The sequence below is a fragment of the Triticum urartu genome, chromosome 2 (assembly GCF_003073215.2).
Source record: "Triticum urartu cultivar G1812 chromosome 2, Tu2.1, whole genome shotgun sequence".
NCBI classification, from domain to species: domain Eukaryota; kingdom Viridiplantae; phylum Streptophyta; class Magnoliopsida; order Poales; family Poaceae; genus Triticum; species Triticum urartu.
Genome location: NC_053023.1, coordinates 581516883 through 581525914, shown reverse-complemented (window position 1 = coordinate 581525914; position 9032 = coordinate 581516883). Strand labels below are relative to the sequence as shown.

At 50.1% G+C, this 9032-nt stretch overlaps 1 pseudogene; it reads left to right on the top strand.

Annotated features, from left to right (window-relative positions):
- The first annotated feature begins 3201 nt into the window (after positions 1 to 3201).
- LOC125537358 overlaps positions 3202 to 9032 on the top strand; it is a 99760-nt pseudogene continuing 93929 nt past the window's right edge.

The window sequence follows — 9032 nt, the reverse complement described above, 5'->3', positions numbered from 1 at the left end:
TTCATAAGTTTGTTCACTCGGCCAGAGGAGGGCTGGCAGGCTCCACAAATGAGTCCAGGTCGATCCCATCAGTGATCCGAGTGGCGGCAGCAATGAAAGTCTCCATGAAGGACTGGAAGTCATGCTTTTTGGTGTTAGCGACTTTGATCGCAGCCAGCTTGTCTTCACGAGCCTCCTTGCAATGGACTCGCACCAAAGACAGCGCCACGTCAGCACCACACCGGGCGGAGGATTTCTTCCATTCTTGCACTCGATCAGGGATCTCGTTCAGTCGAGTCATCAAGGATTCTAGGTCATTCTGAAGCGTCGCCCCGGCCAAAGCGATGAGTCGATTCAGGAGACTACTTCCTTCAGGCGCACGAGGTAGCTTGTGGCGCTGGCGATACGGGACTCCAGTCGGAGCACGTTCATCGCAGTTTCGTCGCAGACTGGAGAAGCGATAGGGTCCAGACCCGTCTCGGCCCTTCCAGTTTCCTCATCGAAGTCTTGGCAGAATTCTATAGCTAAAAAATTAGTCAATCGACCGAGCAAGATCCGATCGCAAGCATCAACACAGTCGGATTAAAAGAAATACCTTCTTGCGTGAGATAAAGCTTCTTGGCAAGAGTCCTCAGATAAGCTTCAGTGTCATTCCTCTTGCGGATCGCAGACTCCAAATTTTCATTCAGGACGACCTTGTCCTTCTTCAGACTGGTCACCTCGCGGTTAGCTTCATTAAGACAAGATTTCAGTTTGTTCACCTCTCCTTCCAGCGTTCCCATTGAGGCAAGCTTCTGGTCTGCGAGAGCAGTTTTGTCTTGGGCTGCTTTTTGCACGGCGGCGAGGTCCGAGTCCTTATTCTCCAGAGCCAACTTCATTTTCTCTGCAAAATAAAGAATCGAATCAAAGAAGAGATCAAAGAAATATATTGAAAGTCAGTCGACAGTCAGTTACCTTCCATACCAGCGGCTTCGTCTAGAGCTTTCTTCAGATTCTGCTGAGCTAATTCCAAGTCGAGGTTGAGTTGCCTTTGCTTCTCCTCAAGTTCAGCAAACTTAGAAATAAGAGTACAAGACTTCTACAGAAGGCAAAAGACGGATCAGTCAATAAGATCAAAGGTTGTTTACTTCCGAGTGAATAAAACCTAAAGAAGTTCGCTTAGACCCCAGCCGACTGCACACAGTCGACTGTGGTCTCACGGGCTACACCCAGCGGGTGCACTTGGCGTGCCCCCGCTGACTAAGACACAAAAAAAGCTGTTCAGACCCCAGTTGACTGCCAGCAGTCGACTGCGGTCTTAGGGACTACACCTAGTGGGTGCACTTGGCATGCCCCCACCGGTTTGGATCCCACTCGACCGGCCCACCTGAGTCGAGTGTAAGGAGTAAAAAATAAAAGAAAGGAGAACTCAGACCCAAGTCGACTGCCAGCAGTCGACCACGGTCTCGGGGACTACACCCAGCGGGTGCACTTAGCGTGCCCCCACCGGTTCAGATCCCACTCGCCCACACTGAGTGGATGATCGAAACTACCAAAAACAACAAAACACCCAGTGGGTGCTCTAATTCGACGCAAACAACAACAGATTATGTAGAAGAAGACTTTTTTGAGTAACACTTCCTCACAGAGCAAAAACAGTCAGAAAGTCTACTCACCTGGACATTGGCCCGAAGGGCAGCACTGGTGTCGTAGGCAGCCTGGCTGTTCTCATGCACCATCTTCACCTGCTCCATCATCATGTCAGCCTGTTGGATGGCTTCCGTAGCCGCTTCCGACTGGTTGTCCGGGACGGGGTAGCTGGTGGAAAAGTGAGCAGTCGACCCAGGTGCAGCAGCTTGGAGCTCCATGGTGTGGAGTTGGACGACTGAAGGTATCACAGGTGCAGTCAGCGGTGTGGGGTGCTCACTCGACAAGGGTGTAGCAAAGGTCACAGAAGCCCTGCCCGCGTCTTCAGGTTGACGGACGGGAGGTGTTGTAGTGGGTTCTTGCCGAGACATCCTACCAGCTGCTACCTTCTTGCTCTTCCTGGGCTTAAGAGCCACATCTTCATCGTCATCTGGAAGATCGATGACGTTGGGTGGAGCTGCAAGGCAGATCATTCGACCCCAAGTGAATCACTCAAATGCAATCGACCAAAGAATCAAGAACAAAATCGCAAGAGTTTATACCTGGGTTGGAGGTTACCGCATCTTCCATTTCCTCGTCCCTCTACTGGAGTGAAGAGGTTCCTGACGTAGCAGCACTGCAAAGACCCGCATTCAATCGGTTACGTCCGGTTAATTGAGTCGACAAAAAGGACAAGTCAGATGGTTACCTGGAGATTGTAGGAACGGTCACTTTGATCCTGGGCAAAGCTTTTGGCAGTTTGGAGGAGGTAGCTTTCGACGCTGGAGGCGGCACAACTTTGGACTGCTTTGGAGCCTTTTCAGTCGGCGTTGGGGAAGACGTCCTAGGACGCTTCGAAGACTGACCAGTCGGCGCAGCCACCAAGTCCGGAGCGCTCGCCGAGTCGTGAGCGTGTTTGGATCTCCTCTCCCTGCGAGGAGGCGAGTCGACTTCTTCGTCATCGGTCGATTCGTCGCGCTCCTCGTCCTCCTTGGCCTCCGAATGCTCCTCGCCGCTCTTGCCCCCGCTCGCTTCTTCCTCGGCGTCTTGGTCCTGCACTCTGTTGGGCATTGAGTACATGTCGATGAGGGCCTGAAAGGACAATGATCAAAAGAAATTCAGTCGACCATAAACAAGATATCACACGGTGAACCGGAAAGATACTTGATAAAACAGAATTATACCTGCTCCGGCTCGTGCGAGTTGTCGAATGGAATCACCCTCCTAGACCCCCGAGGGTTGTCTTTGTTGCTGGTGATCCCCATCAACCACTTCTCCAAGCTATCCTCGCTGACATCCTCCGGGTGGATCCGAGTGGAATCCTCGAGCCTAGAGTACCTCCACATTGGATGATCACGCGCCTGGAGCGGTTGGATGCGTTGACCAAGAAAGACCTCCAGCAGGTCCATCCCGGTCACCCCGTCGCGGACGAGTTGGATGACCCGCTCGACTAGCACCTTTACCCGCGCCTTCTCTTCTAGAACTACCTTCAGAGGGGCGGGCTTCTCCACTCGAGCCAAAGAAAAAGGAGGAAGTCCAGTCGACTGACCCGGGGTCGGCTGATCCTTGCAATAGAACCAAGTCGACTGCCAGCCTCGGACCGAGTCGGGAAGGATGATGGCTGGGAAGGTACTCGTGCTCCTCATCTGGATCCCCAGACCCCCGCACATCTGGATCACTTGTGTCCCCTCGTCACTCAATTTGGCCTTTTTGACCGACTGGGAGCGGCAGGTGAAGATGTGTTTGAAAAGGCCCCAGTGCGGTCGACAGCCCAAGAAATTTTCACACATCGACACGAAAGCGGCCAGATAGACTATGGTGTTTGGAGTGAAATGGTGAAGTTGAGCCCCAAAGAAGTTCAAAAAACCCCAGAAGAAAGGATGGGGAGGCAGTGAGAATCCGCGATCTACGTGGGTGGCGAGGAGAACACACTCACCCTCCCTTGGCTGCGACTCAGTTTCGTTACCTGGGAGCCGCGCCGACTTGTGGGGGATCAGTCCCCCCTCCACCAGGTCGTCGAGGTCGTCCTGGCTGATTGTCGAGCGGATCCAGTCGCCCTAGATCCAGCCTGGCGGCAGGCCGGATCTTGATGAGGATCCGCCCCAGCTGGTCCGCTTCCCCTTCGCCTTCGCGGTCGCCTTCTTCGCGCGCTCCAGCGCCACCGTCCTCTCTTTCCCCATGGCGACGGGTTGAGCTCGAGCGAGAGTCCGGCGACAAGAGCGGAAGCGAGAGTGGCGGAGAGATCGGGAGAAGAAGAAGAGACAATGGGAGCGCACGGGGCAGAGGCCTGGTCCGGAGCCTTTTATAAGGTCGTCCCCCGAGTGACTGACTGGTGGACCTAGGAGATCTAAACAAATCCCGCAACAGTCGCACGCGTAGTACGTGGCGAAAAAGGTGGCACGGGGATCGAGGAGACTTGCCTAATCTGTCCCGATAACCTCGGTTCCGTCCGTCTGGCGCACTTCCCAAAATTCGAATCCCGCAAAATCCGCGGAGAGCAGAGCAACTTGTCAGACTGAAGACAAACATCCTCTACATCATCATTCGGAATTCTACTGTGAAAATTCACTCGACAAAAACCAAGAATGGACCAAGGCGAATGAGAAAGGAGTCGACATCATCACCTCAACTCATTGTTCCAGAACAAGATATACTCATAACACAAAGAATGGGTCGGAAGTGTTCCCAGCTCCTTCCTCACTCAAACCCTGATCCATTCGGGGGCTAATGATGAAGCTATGTACCTAGGGTAGGGTCATGGATCTGTCCAACATACCCTCCCCGAGGACATCTCTACAAAGAATCAGAAGCAGTCCAAGAGAAACCATCATCCACTCGACCATGAAGATGTGCTCACTCGACCACCTTGAAGACACTCGACCACCAGAAGACGAGAAACCCTCCACTCTGCAATGGTCAAGACTTAAACCATAGCTTTATGGGCATTTACAACACTTTATTGCAGACGTTACCAGTAACACCCCTCCTTTATGAGCATTGAACCTTGTACAATGGAGGGGAGCTGGGGTCCTGGCGTACTCTATATAAGCCACCCCCTCCTCTGGGACAAGAGTTCGCACTTAATGTAATTCACACACATATATTCAGTCGACCGCCTCTGGGCTCTGAGATGTAGGGCTGTTACTTCCTTCGAGAAGGGCCTGAACTCGTAAAACTCGTGTGTACAACTCCTCCATAGCTAGGATCTTGCCTCTACATTCCTACCCCCCTATTCTACTGTCAGTCTTAGAACCACGACAGAAGCTACTCGGTACCATACTGGGAGATTTCGGGGTTCATCGAGTACAACTAGTTGGGGCACAAGCAGGATGACATGATCATGGCGGTGCCCAAGGGAGCCAACGCCTTGCGTCTGGGAAACGGCGCCACCATCCGGATGCAGTTCAATGTCACCCTTTAGATGTACTACTCCATCACCTTGATCGTCGCTTGGTCGTGCGCCCAGGAAGAGAAGCTCAACGTGTCGGTCGCCCCCGACTCCGGTATACTTCCCATCGAAACCGTCTACACCAACACCGCCTGGGACTCCTACGCCAGGGCCTTCAAGGCAAAGCATAGAGATGTGTGTCTCTCCATCCACAACACCGGCATCGAGGAGAACCCGATGTGCAGCCCTCTCATCATCGCAGTCGCCATCAAGGCACTCCACCCTCCACATCACAATCATTCTAGTGGTACGTACACGTACGATTATAATGTTCAGCATGTCAAAAGGAGCTACCGGAGTATATGTGATCAGCTAAGAAATCTAACTCGAAATAGCAGGTAATTTGTGAAGGAAATATACCCTAGAGGCAATAAAGTTGTTATTTATATTTTCTTATATCATGATAAATATTTATTATTCATGCTACAATTGTATTAACTGGAAACTTAGTATATGTGTGAATACATAGACAAACAGAGTGTCACTAGTATGCCTGTACTTGACTAGCTCGTTAATCAAAGATGGTTAAGTTTTCTAGCCATGGACATGAGTTATCATTTGATGAACGGGATCACATCATTAGAGAATGATGTGATTGACATGACCCATCCATTAGCTTAGCACTGTGATCGTTTAGTTCATTGCTATTGCTTTCTTCATGACTTATACATGTTCCTATAACTATGAGATTATGCAACTCCCGAATACCGAAGGAACACTTAGTGTGCTATCAAACGTCACAACGTAACTGAGTGATTATAAAGATGCTCTACAGGTGTCTCTGATGGTGTTTGTTGAGTTGGCATAGATCGAGATTAGGATTTGTCACTCCGATTGTCGGAGAGGTATCTCTGGGTCCTCTCGGTAATGCACATCACTATAAGCCTTGCAAGCAATGTGACTAATGAGTTACTTGTGGGATGATGCATTACAGAACGAGTAAAGAGACTTGCCGGTAACGAGATTGAACTAGGTATATATGATGATACCTGTCGTGGTTCTAAGTCTGATAGTAGAAAGGGGGGTACGTAGGAGGAGGCAAGATCCTAGCTATGATGAGGTTGTGCACGCAAGATTTACGAGTTTAGGCCCTTCTCGGAGGAAGTAATAGCCCTACGTCTCGGTGCCCTGAGGCGGTTGGCTGGATTATGTGTGAAGTTACAGGGGGTGTGAACCCTTATCTCAGTGGAGGGGTGGCTTATATAGAGTGCGCCAGGACCCCAGGAAACCCACGTTACAAGGAGTTCAATGTACATAAAGGTGAGGCGTTACTGGTAACGCCAGTAATAAAGACACATAAATGATCATTAACACTACGGAGTGAACGCCTAACCGTTGCCATCCCGAGTGACTTTAGGTCTTCTGTATTCCGAGTGGTTTCTTGTACGGTTGAATGGTGATATACTGGTCGAATGGAATTGGGTTATCCGAGTGGAATTTGGTCGAGTGGGTTGCACTCTGAGTAGATTCCAGTCGGTGGAAACTGTTGTGTTTTGAATGCTGTTGATCTTTGGGTAGTGTCCTTGGGAAGGGCGTCTAGGTCAGGGCTATTACCCTACCCTAGGTACATGTTATCATCATTAGCCCCCGAATGGATCGAGGTCCGAGGGGAGAAGAGGTTGGAGATGGTTCTGACCCAATTTTTACGCTTCGGGGGCATCTTGCTTGGGTTGGTGAACCACGTTGGAACTTGAACTTTATTTACAGCCGCCTTGATCCATTTAGAATTTGTCGAGTGAACTCATTCTGGAATGCGTCAAGTGTTGGAGTAGAACGAAATCTTTGGCATGAGTGATTGCGCTGCCATTCCTGGATCTCACGGGATTCGAAATTTGGGGAAGCGCGCGGGACGGAGAGCGCTACAGTAATCGGGACGAGTTAGGCAGGAGCGCCTCGATCTCCATGCCGCCTTTTTCGCCACGTACCGAGCGTGCGACTGTTGCGGGATCTGACAGGATTTCTCGGGCCCGCATGTCAGCCACTCGGAAACGGGCAAATAAAAGGCTCTGCGGCCGGTGGGTCTGCACAGTGCATCCCATTCTCCTTCTCCTTCCTCTGTTTCTTCACCTCGTCCTCTGCCGCTCTCGACACCTCCGCACTACCCGTGAGTAGCCTGCGACGATGGGGAAGGACAAGACGGCGGCTCTGGAGCGCGCCAAGAAGGTGACGCCAACGGCGGCAGAGAAGCCGAAGGGCAAGAAGACGAGTCAGGGGGATCTTTCTCGAGGTCTGGCCTGCCGCCCGACTGGATCAAGGGCGACTGGATTCGCTCCACGATTCAGCTGGAGGATGTGTAGGTTCTGGCCACAGGGGGCTTGATTGCCCACGAATCTTGGAGGCTTCCTGGCAACGAGACCGAGCCGCAGTCGCTGGAGGGTAAGTGCGTCCTCCTTGCGAATTGATACGTCTCCATCGTATCTACTTTTCCAAACACTTTTGCCCTTGTTTTGGACTCTAACTTGCATCATTTGAATGGAACTAACCCGGACTAACTCTGTTTTCAGCAGAATTACCATGGTGTTATTTATGTGCAGAAACAAACATTTTCGGAATGACCTGAAACTTCACGGAGCTACTTTTCAGAAAATATGAAAAATACCTGCAAAACATGAAGGCCAGGGGGCCCACCACCTCCCCACGAGGGTAGGGTGCGCGCCTGCCCCCTAGGGCGCGCCCCCCTACCTCGTGGGCCCCCTATTTCCTCTCCGACTCCAACTCCAACTCCATATATTGTGTTTCGGGGAGAAAAAAATCAAAGAGAAGAAATCATCGCCTTTTACGATACGGAGCCGCCGCCAAGCCCTAAAACCTCTCGGGAGGGCTGATCTGGAGTCCGTTCGGGGCTCTGGAGAGGGGAATCCGTCGACATCGTCATCGTCCACCATCCTCCATCACCAATTTCATGATGCTCACCACCGTGCGTGAGTAATTCCATCGTAGGCTTGTTGGACGGTGATGGGTTGGACAGGATCTATCATGTAATCGAGTTAGTTTTGTTAGGGTTTGATCCCTAGTGTCCACTATGTTCTGAGATTGATGTTGCTATGACTTTGCTATGTCTAATGCTTATCACTAGGGCCCGAGTGCCATGATTTCAGATCTGAACCTATTATGTTTTCATCAATATATGAGTGTTCTTGATCCTATCTTGCAAGTCTATAGTCACCTATTATGTGTTATGATCCGTTAACCCCGAAGTGACAATAATCGGGATACTTACCGGTGATGACCGTAGTTTGAGGAGTTCATGTATTCACTATGTGTTAATGCTTTGTTCCGGTTCTCTATTAAAAGGAGGCCTTAATATCCCTTAGTTTCCGTAAGGACCCTGCTGCCACGGCAGGGTCGGACAAAAGATGTCATGCAAGTTTTTTTCCATAAGCACGTATGACTATATTCGGAATACATCTCTACATTACATTGATGAACTGGAGCTAGTTATGTGTCACCCTAGGTTATGATTGTTACATGATGAACCGCATCCGGCATAATTGTCCATCACCGATCGATTGCCTATGAGCTTTTCACATATTGTTCTCCGCTTATTTACTTTTCCGTTGCTATTGCTATCATCACTACAAAAAACCAAAAACATTACTTTTACTACTGTTACCTTTTGCTACTGTTACCACTACTATCATATTACTTTGCTACTAAACACTTTGCTGCAGATATTAAGTTTCCAGGTGTGGTTGAATTGACAACTTAGCTGCTAATACTTGAGAATATTCTTTGGTTCCCCTTGTGTCGAATCAGTAAATTTGGGTTGAATACTCTACCCTCGAAAACGGTTGCGATCCCCTATACTTGTGGGTTATCTAGACTATTTTATGGCGCCGTTGTCGGGGAGCATAGCTCTATTCTTTGAGTCACTTTGGATATATATCTGCTTATCATTATGAAGAACTTGAGAGATCCAAAAACCAAGATTTATCCCTCAACTACGAGGGGAGGTAAGGAACTGCCATCTAGCTCTGCACTTGATTGACCTTCTGTTTTG